Below are 8,457 nucleotides of genomic sequence, written 5' to 3'. Positions count from 1 at the left end.
AATTTTTTTTGGAAAATATAAATGACGAAAATAACATTTGAAAAAAAAATTCGAAAATTTTCAATTATTTTGAATTTTAAAAATGTTTTTTTTATCTATAAAATAAATGGGTATGATTGCGTCTCACGGTCTCACAAAATTAGGCCGTTTCACATGAACCTAACCTTATATATATATATATATATATATATATATATATATATATATATATATATATATATATATATATATATATATATAAAACTCGGGCCTTCGATAAGTTTGTGTTTTTTTCTTCTTGGAGTCTCTTTCATTGGTTTATTCAAGTTCTATAACATATGCATAATCTTTTAGTTATTTAAAAAATATTGTGTGGCCATTCCTACTATCAGTGTTGTAAAAATCGCCGAGTTGGCCGAGTACTCCTCCGAGTACTCGCTACTCGGCCCCTTACCGAGGCGAGTTACCGAATCCCGAGTACTCCCCGATCGCCCTCTTACTGAACTGATCAATATTGTAAAAAACTCAGTCAACTCGGTCAACGAAGTGAGACCTTTATGTGTTTTGCAATTTTTGTGTATTCACATATATCTAATTTTGTTATATATTTCTATCAACTTATGATTTTAACTTATGATTTTGACATATATAATTTCCCTAAAAATATTTCTACATGAAATACCAAATCTGAGTACTACCCGAGTACTCGCTACTCGGTAGTCGGCCGAACAGGTACCAAGTAACGAGTTCTACAACCTTGCCTACTATAGTACTATATATATATATATATATATATATATATATATATATATATATATATATATGCTTAGCTTATTATATTCAAAGTAATTATTGTGTTATTGTATGCATAAATGTGGGCCAATCATTTTACTTATTTTAAGAAAGTGATTAATACATATTATTGAATTAAATATAATTGATAAATACCATCAGATTTAACTAGAAGGGTATTTTAGTCAACTAATATAGATTTAATAAAGGAAATTTGCATATTTTAAGGGATCATAGATTCTATTAATTTTAAAAATCCAATTTTACGAATTATAATGTTTTTAATTCAGACATTCTGACAGAATATGTTTGAGTATGTTCAAAAATAAAAATATTCTAGAACCATAAAATAATAAAAATATTCTTGAACATATTTCTTGATCATGACTTTAAAAATTTCTTGTAGAATAACAAATTCTCGAACCAGCAATTGAAGAATTAAAACAAAAATTACATTATTTCTTATAGAATACATGTAACAATTGCTAAGAATTACATTTATTGTTAAAGAATAAAACTAAAAACTTTCAAATCGGGAAAAAAAAAACATTAAATCTAACAAAGGACACTTATTGGTGCCACCCGTTATTTCTCACTAAATCCCAATGAAATTGAATAACATTGTTTTACAACCCGATTGATGTTTACGTTAATAGGAAGTAAGCCTAACAGACACGAAAAAAGACAACGGTGGTCCACTAATTATGTATGTTATTATAGATTGTCGAGTATTGTACGGACACGTTATAGCCCATTAAGCATATTATGAATGTTTATGGTCTTATTAGCAATGCAAATGGGCCACTAAGGCCCAATAGCATGTTAAAGCTGATAAAGGCCCATTGGGCATGTAATTGGGTCACCAAGACCCAATAAACATGTTTGAATATATTGGGCGCAATAATTCTCAAATTGGGCCACAAAGACCCAATAGCACGAACAGAAGATTTTCGGCCCAATCATTAAATCATTTATCTGTTTATCGATTTTAAGTTCGTAGTGTAGGTATTGGTTGTATGCTAAATGTTCATTCGCGATGTTAAAAATACTTTGATGTTTGATATATAACGAAGCTTTGGTTATATATATATGTATGTATATCTATAAACATTTTTAAAAACCATGCGTTATAAATTTAATATTCCTAGCCCAATAATTTAATATTAGCCTATTCGGCCCCAAAAAAAATTATGGATTTTGACCATTTCAGCCCCTTTATTAATAAAAGTGACACTTTTAGTCCCTTTAGATGAAAATTGACATTTTTGGTCCTTAAACCATTTTTCTTGACATTTTCGGCCCAAACTTAATTTAAATAATAATTTCAGCCCAAAACTATTGTATTTGCCATTTCCAGCCCTTATTTGTAAAAAGTTTACACTTTCGGCCCAAATTCCGTAAATTTTATAATTTTGACCCCAAAATCCAAAACTTTGCATTTTTAGTCAAATTTTTGCATCAAAGTCATTTTCAGCCCCTGAAATAGTTTATTTATGTTTTAGACTCATATTTTGATAAATTTACAACTTTAGCCCCCAACACTCTTCATTTTTCGCAATTTTGGGCCCAAAACCCGTGAGGCCCAAATGTAAGCCCAATAAGCTATAATTTATGTTTTTTGCCCCTTGAGAAGTGTTATTTTCATAAAAGTCAGATTTTTATGTAAATAATACTATTTTATCCTTATAAAACCGAAAATATCATATTTTACCCAAATCTTTGTTATTTTTGCAAAAATGACACTTATAAAGATTTTTGGCTTTGTTTTCACTTCTTAAACCTAAAGGCTCTTAGATCTTTGAAGTATGTTGTTTATTATGTTATTTGTTTATCTATCCTTCACACTTTAGCCATAGATCTCGAGATATAACAAATAATATCACATTTTCACAACACAAATCAAAGAAATCACATATAACATGCACACACACATAGATCAACATATTTACTTGTATTCTCCCCCCAAAAACAAGTAAAAACCGAAAACAAGGGGGTATGAACTCACCTTGGTTTTGTGGTTTCGGTTTTGAAGAAAACTGGAAGAAGGTGATGTGGTTTCCGGCCTTAGACACTTCCTTGAAGAGAACTTTCAAACTTTGAGGTTTTCTAGGAAGTATGATCACCAAATGAAGTCATATAAGGAGTTGTTCTTAGCTTAAGAATGGAAACCAAGACTTATGTATAACAATAACTTACCAATGATGGTGATATAAGTGAAAGATCTTCTTGGAGCCACACTAATTTTCGAGATTTTGAGGGAGGTAAGAAGATGTTCTTGAAAGGTTTGAGAGAGTTTGAAATGAAGTTGAAGGTGGTGAGGGTGTGTGTGTTCGGCCGAAGGTAGAAAAGAAAAGGGAAGAAGAGAGAGAGAGTGAAGTGATAGATGCATGGGGATGTGAGAATGGTGCATTGATATCCCACATACAATTTTGAGGTGTCACCCCTCCCCCCCCCCCCCCGTAATCACCCATTAATTTCATTTCTCTCTTTTTTTTATCTTGGGCCGAAACCTTGGGCTAGGAGGAAGGAGGTAAATTAATTTGGCCCACTTCTTATCTTGGTTCGAAATTATGAGGTCCATAAAGAAGTTTTCGGCCCATTGGGCCTTTAGGGTAGTTCACGGCCCAATTTTGTATAAAAGAATGAATTTATGGTCCATGAAAGCTAATTGAATCAATTATGGCCCAACAAGGCCCATTAAGGCAAACTAATTCATTTTGGATCCATTATGGCCCAAAATGTTAAGTTTCATGAAAGTGGGTCCAATTAGAGCCCATTTAAGGTATCTAGGCCCAAAATAGTCAAATTGGAGACTTATTGGTCCATTAGGCCCAATAAAGGAATCCTAGTCCATAATGGACTTAAACCGGGATTTTAGGGTTTCCCATCTTTCGTTGACCATTTGGAGTGTTTGTATTGAGCTTTGCTCTTTCATTTGGATTCTTAATGGAAGTTTGTGGTTATTGAATATTCTCAAATCACGTTTTCAAGTCAAGGTTACAATTGTTGTCATTGATAATGCTTACATAAGGATAGAGTTTCCTAGCCAAATTTGCTAGTTGTGACAGCCGCCGTTGATTTTGCTTGTCCCTGCCTAATCGATTTTGTTGTAATGGAATACACAGTGATGTAGGGCTCCGATCGATTAGAGAGTCACCGGAGAAGGGCGTCTGCCCCTCTCTTTCTCGTCTTTTCTTCTTCCTGTCAAACACAACAATCGAACGCCCCCCTGGATCGGTGCTGTCCCGATGCTTCTTCCCTCCGCACCTCCTCGCGATTTCCCAACTATCACAGAAGCTCCGTCGACATGCCCTGTTCCTCCGTTTCCCTTACCGTCAGCGTCTTCGACTGATTAGAGGGGTAGGGCACCGATCGATAACTGCTTCCTTCGAACCAACTGCCGCCTCTTCATCCCGTCGATTGAACCACCCACCTCTTTTCCCTTCACACACTATGCCGGAACCGGGAGAGAAGCAGCCGAGAGCTGCTTTATTGTTAAAGGTCGATGTTTTGTGTCTAGGGTTTTAAAGCGGTAATGCAAACGATTTTGCCTAAATTAAAGGGTTTATGATTTGAATAATTAATTACCAAAAATAATTAAATGCTAAGATTACAATTTTACCCCTATCTAGGTTTTTAAAATGATTGATCCACATTTATGTATACAATAACACAATAATTACTTTTAACACTTGAACCTCTCTCTCTCTCTCTCTATATATATATATATATATATATATATATATATATATATATATATATATGTATATATATATATATGAAAATTATAGCAGATTCATACAAAAAAAAAAGCACATACAAAAAAATTAAGTATAAGGTTTTTAATAGATATGATGTTTTTAAAGTAATTATAAACTATCACACATTTGTTTTTCAAAATACAACAATATAAAAAAAAATTTTGAAACCGCGGATATGAATTTGGTATAGTTTACCTTGTCGTTTTAAAAATAGTTGGTTGAAGAAGACATGAGAGTTTGGTTTCTGTTGTTATATATATATATATATATATATATATATATATATATATATATATATATATATCATTTACCTATATGCCAAACCCAAGATTAAGATGTTTACGTCGATAAGCAGCTTCCCCACCGGCCACTCCTGAGTCATCCAAGCTACTTGCTTAAACTCCCTCAACCCTATATTAGCCTGATGAGACTAGGATTCTGGAAACGGCGTCGTTTGGATGTTGATGGAGGTCTCTGCCTGCTTGCTTCCGGTCAGCCTGACCTCACGATGAGGCAGAAGACTTGACGTTGGGTTTTCCTTTGGCGGCAACGTTTCCCCCAAGCTGCGCCACTCTTGGATCCCCTTTTACTGCCACCTCCTCTTTTTGTGGTTGAGTCACCCTTTTAACTCCCTCTTCATGCCGACTCCATGTTTATTCTGTATATAAGTCCGTATAATTTCATATTTTTTTGTTATTTGTTTTCTTTGGCTCTCAATCGTTTTGCCTCGCACTCGTATCTCCTTCTTCTTTTCTGGTAATGTTTCTACAACTGCTCGATATGCCTCAGTTCTTCTTTTTCTCTCTAGGGTTTTGTTGCTTCGGGATTAATGTTGAAGAGGACGAAAGGGTAGGTCCCGGTGAAGACACAATTTATCCTAAAGACTGTGACTAATGACAAATCGATGCCATGGAAGCTTAAATTAAAGTAATCTCTTTTTCCCATTTTCTCTTTCTTAATTTCTAATTCCTTTGGTTTTTGTGTTTCAAGAAATCGAAGAAGATTAATTTTAGAAGCATATCTCGATTACGTCTATTTCTTAGCCTCTGTGCTCACTTGCTAGAATGTATTATCTCCACTTTTTCAGATGTGTTTATTATTTTGCTTTGGTTAAAACTGAAAGCTTTCTATCACACGACCATAATGATGCTCTGTAGCTCTTGCTTGATTAACTCCTTTGACAAAAATTATACTTTTTCAATTTTCTTTTCTTTTCCTTTCCTTTCCTGAGTTTTTATCCTTTCCTGAATCTAGCAGTTTTTTTTTTTTTTGTAGACAACAATAGAAAAATGAAAAGAAAATATATAAACGTATAACTAAGTGATGAAAATTGGTTTTGGAATCCAACATGGACAATATTTTTTGGTTATATTCTTCCATTCTGCATATCTTCTTCTTTCGTTTTCCATCAGGTAAGTTGCCGTTTCTTAGTTGATTGCAAAATGGTCGTCACTAGCCTATACTCAAAAGAAGCTCTGCTTATTTCTATGCTCTTACTGAATAGATTGAGAATAAAACTCTAAAAGGCTAGATGGGTTAAACTTGTGTCCCTAGCAGGTTAAACAAATATGTAGTGTAGGTTTTGCTTTTTTATCTAAGAATCAAGTTTGAACTTTCTTAATGGCCATAGTTCTTAATTTTGTAGATTAATTGCCCTTGGTTATAACATATCGTATTTCAATTTATGTCTGCTATAGTGGAAATGAATATTGGATATCTACAAGACAAACTCAAGGAAAACAATGGCATGGGATCATTTGGTTTGTGTAATTTTTTTTTTTACTGAGAAAGAAACCATCTTCTCTTGCCTATAATGATATGATCATATGAGTTCCCAAGATGGAGTAAACGTATCTAAAAAAATGCTTGATTTTAATTGAATATGTAGATCTTGTGTGGATTGATGTTCTTTTCATCCGGGATTTTTTCTGGGGATGTCTTTAAATCTTCTTAAGAACTCATCTATACATGGTTGAATTTTATAAAAAATATTTATGGGTTTTAATTTTTGTGGAAAATATGATTTTTCTTTACAGGGAATAGCTCATCTTCATTGTCATTTTACTTCTAAATTGGGTATTATTTTTAATTTGTAATCTGTACTTAAGAGAGAAAGTAAATTGTTCAGAGATGGGAGAAAGCAATGACCTTTTTAACTGAAGTAAATTTTCCATTTCTTGGGACAGCCAAGCATAGGTCAAATTGGTCGCCCCTTCATGAGATTTCCCAACATTTTAAGGTATTATATTTTTTCTTTCACGTTATATTTTGCTCTATGCTTCTTTTTTATTGAAACTAATACTTTTCTTTGCAAAGATGCTTGAAAATAATGTAGATATTCAGGTAATGATGTGTAGCTTTTCACCATTCAGTATGTTCATGGTGTCCCTGTGAATAATGCACAGGAAGAATTGTTACAGTGGCATGGTGAAAATGCCAAAAATAACCCTAAAATCATTCATGCATATGAAAAGTGGGCATGTGGTATCATAGAAGCTATTTGATCATTTCAAGTTGGGAACAAATATATCATCTACAGATGTAACGGATCTTTCAGATGCAAAGTTAGACTGTTTTGAACATGCATATGAAGTAGTCAAATTTTGCTTGTTTTTAGAGAGTTGGCCACAGGAAAAAGTTGAAAATCCTGAATTCTATTTGAACAACCTCAAATCTGTCTTGTGTATGTTACTAAATGACAAATTTACCCTTATATTCATAAATAAAACAAATTATAAGAATATTCATCAATTTTAATTAACATGCAGCTAGGCAAAGGGTTAGTGTTTTAATACATTATAATTTTTTTTTGTTAAAACCCTCGACTCATTCTGTCCAGATTTAAGTATAATACCCATCAAGTCCATTAAATCAAAAAGGAAGAAACCCTTAATTCTTTCTTTTTACATATATTTGCATATTTAATCTTAACTTTTTTATGTAGTCTGCTTCTGGTGTGTTTGTTCATCCATCTGGTGTTGAGTAATCTCTTCATGATTACATTGATAAACTAAAAGACTGTTGTGGGGACAAGGGGAAAACAATATCGAGTTTGGGTTGATCAAAATTTCCCATCACGGATTTATTCAGATGTGTGGCTTGTCAATTTCAAGCAATGGGAACAAACTGGTGAAGAACAGCAGGGTTGTTTGTCAACTTTTGTAGTTAGCTCAAGGGCTTTTGATTTTAAAGCTATCATAAATTTATTACCCTTTAGTGTTTCTTGATGTGATGTGTTTTTGTTGGTTGTAGGGGGTGAAACATGCAGTTCGCTTTATGCAATATATAAGGGCTAGCTGTATAAAATAGCGACGTACTTTCATTTTGCTGGTGTATTATACCTTTCTATTTTCATTTACGTAAATTGCAAAGTTGTAGTTCTAATTTTTTTTATCGTAAAGCGTTGTAGTTTTTAACATCTACCCAATAATAGCATTGTACTTTCAGTATTTGTGTTAATAAGACATTATACTTCCAATATGTCGCACATCACTTTCTAAAATTCCAAAATTACCCTTCGTGGGTCGTGCTTAGCACGACCCAATAAAATTCACTAATATATATATATATATATATATATATATATATATTATACAATAATGTTTCTTTTTAATATTAAATTTATAACGGTTTTCATAATAGTTTTTTACGTTGTTAAAGAACCAAATTACTAAAGGAAAATCAAAGTGTAGCCTTATGAAATTTCAGTATCTGGTTTAAATGGTCAATAAACTTTATTAATTTATTTTTTTGGCATTAAAGGGGGATAAAATAGTTTTTGTCGGGTCCAAATGATCACTTTGGACGAATCGAAGGGGTAAACAGTTGACATCTTTGTGATGTCATTTATTTTGCTCCACGTATGATGTTGGTTGTGTCGTTTAGGTTTTTAGTTAGAGCAAACCACTTACTTTTTTACTTTATT

The 8,457-nt window shown here is 32.9% G+C and overlaps 1 long non-coding RNA gene across 2 annotated transcripts; it reads left to right on the top strand.

Moving 5' to 3' along the window:
* The first annotated feature begins 4,855 nt into the window (after positions 1 to 4,855).
* Positions 4,856 to 7,981, top strand: LOC145161046 (uncharacterized). 2 transcript variants are annotated; one of them, XR_013738336.1, is made up of 2 exons: positions 4,856 to 5,459; positions 6,569 to 7,981. It is a non-coding gene; the product is annotated as an uncharacterized LOC145161046 (long non-coding RNA). The 2 variants fall into 2 exon arrangements; XR_013738335.1 differs by having other exon boundaries at positions 6,230 to 7,981.
* Positions 7,982 to 8,457: the final 476 nt, after the last annotated feature.

Source organism: Lactuca virosa, chromosome 2 (genome assembly GCF_052849685.1).
Source record: "Lactuca virosa cultivar CGN04683 chromosome 2, Lactuca_virosa_CGN04683_v6, whole genome shotgun sequence".
Classification (NCBI taxonomy): Eukaryota; Viridiplantae; Streptophyta; class Magnoliopsida; order Asterales; family Asteraceae; genus Lactuca; species Lactuca virosa.
Note: the sequence above shows the minus strand (reverse complement) of the source record. Positions and strands in the feature narration are given on the sequence as shown.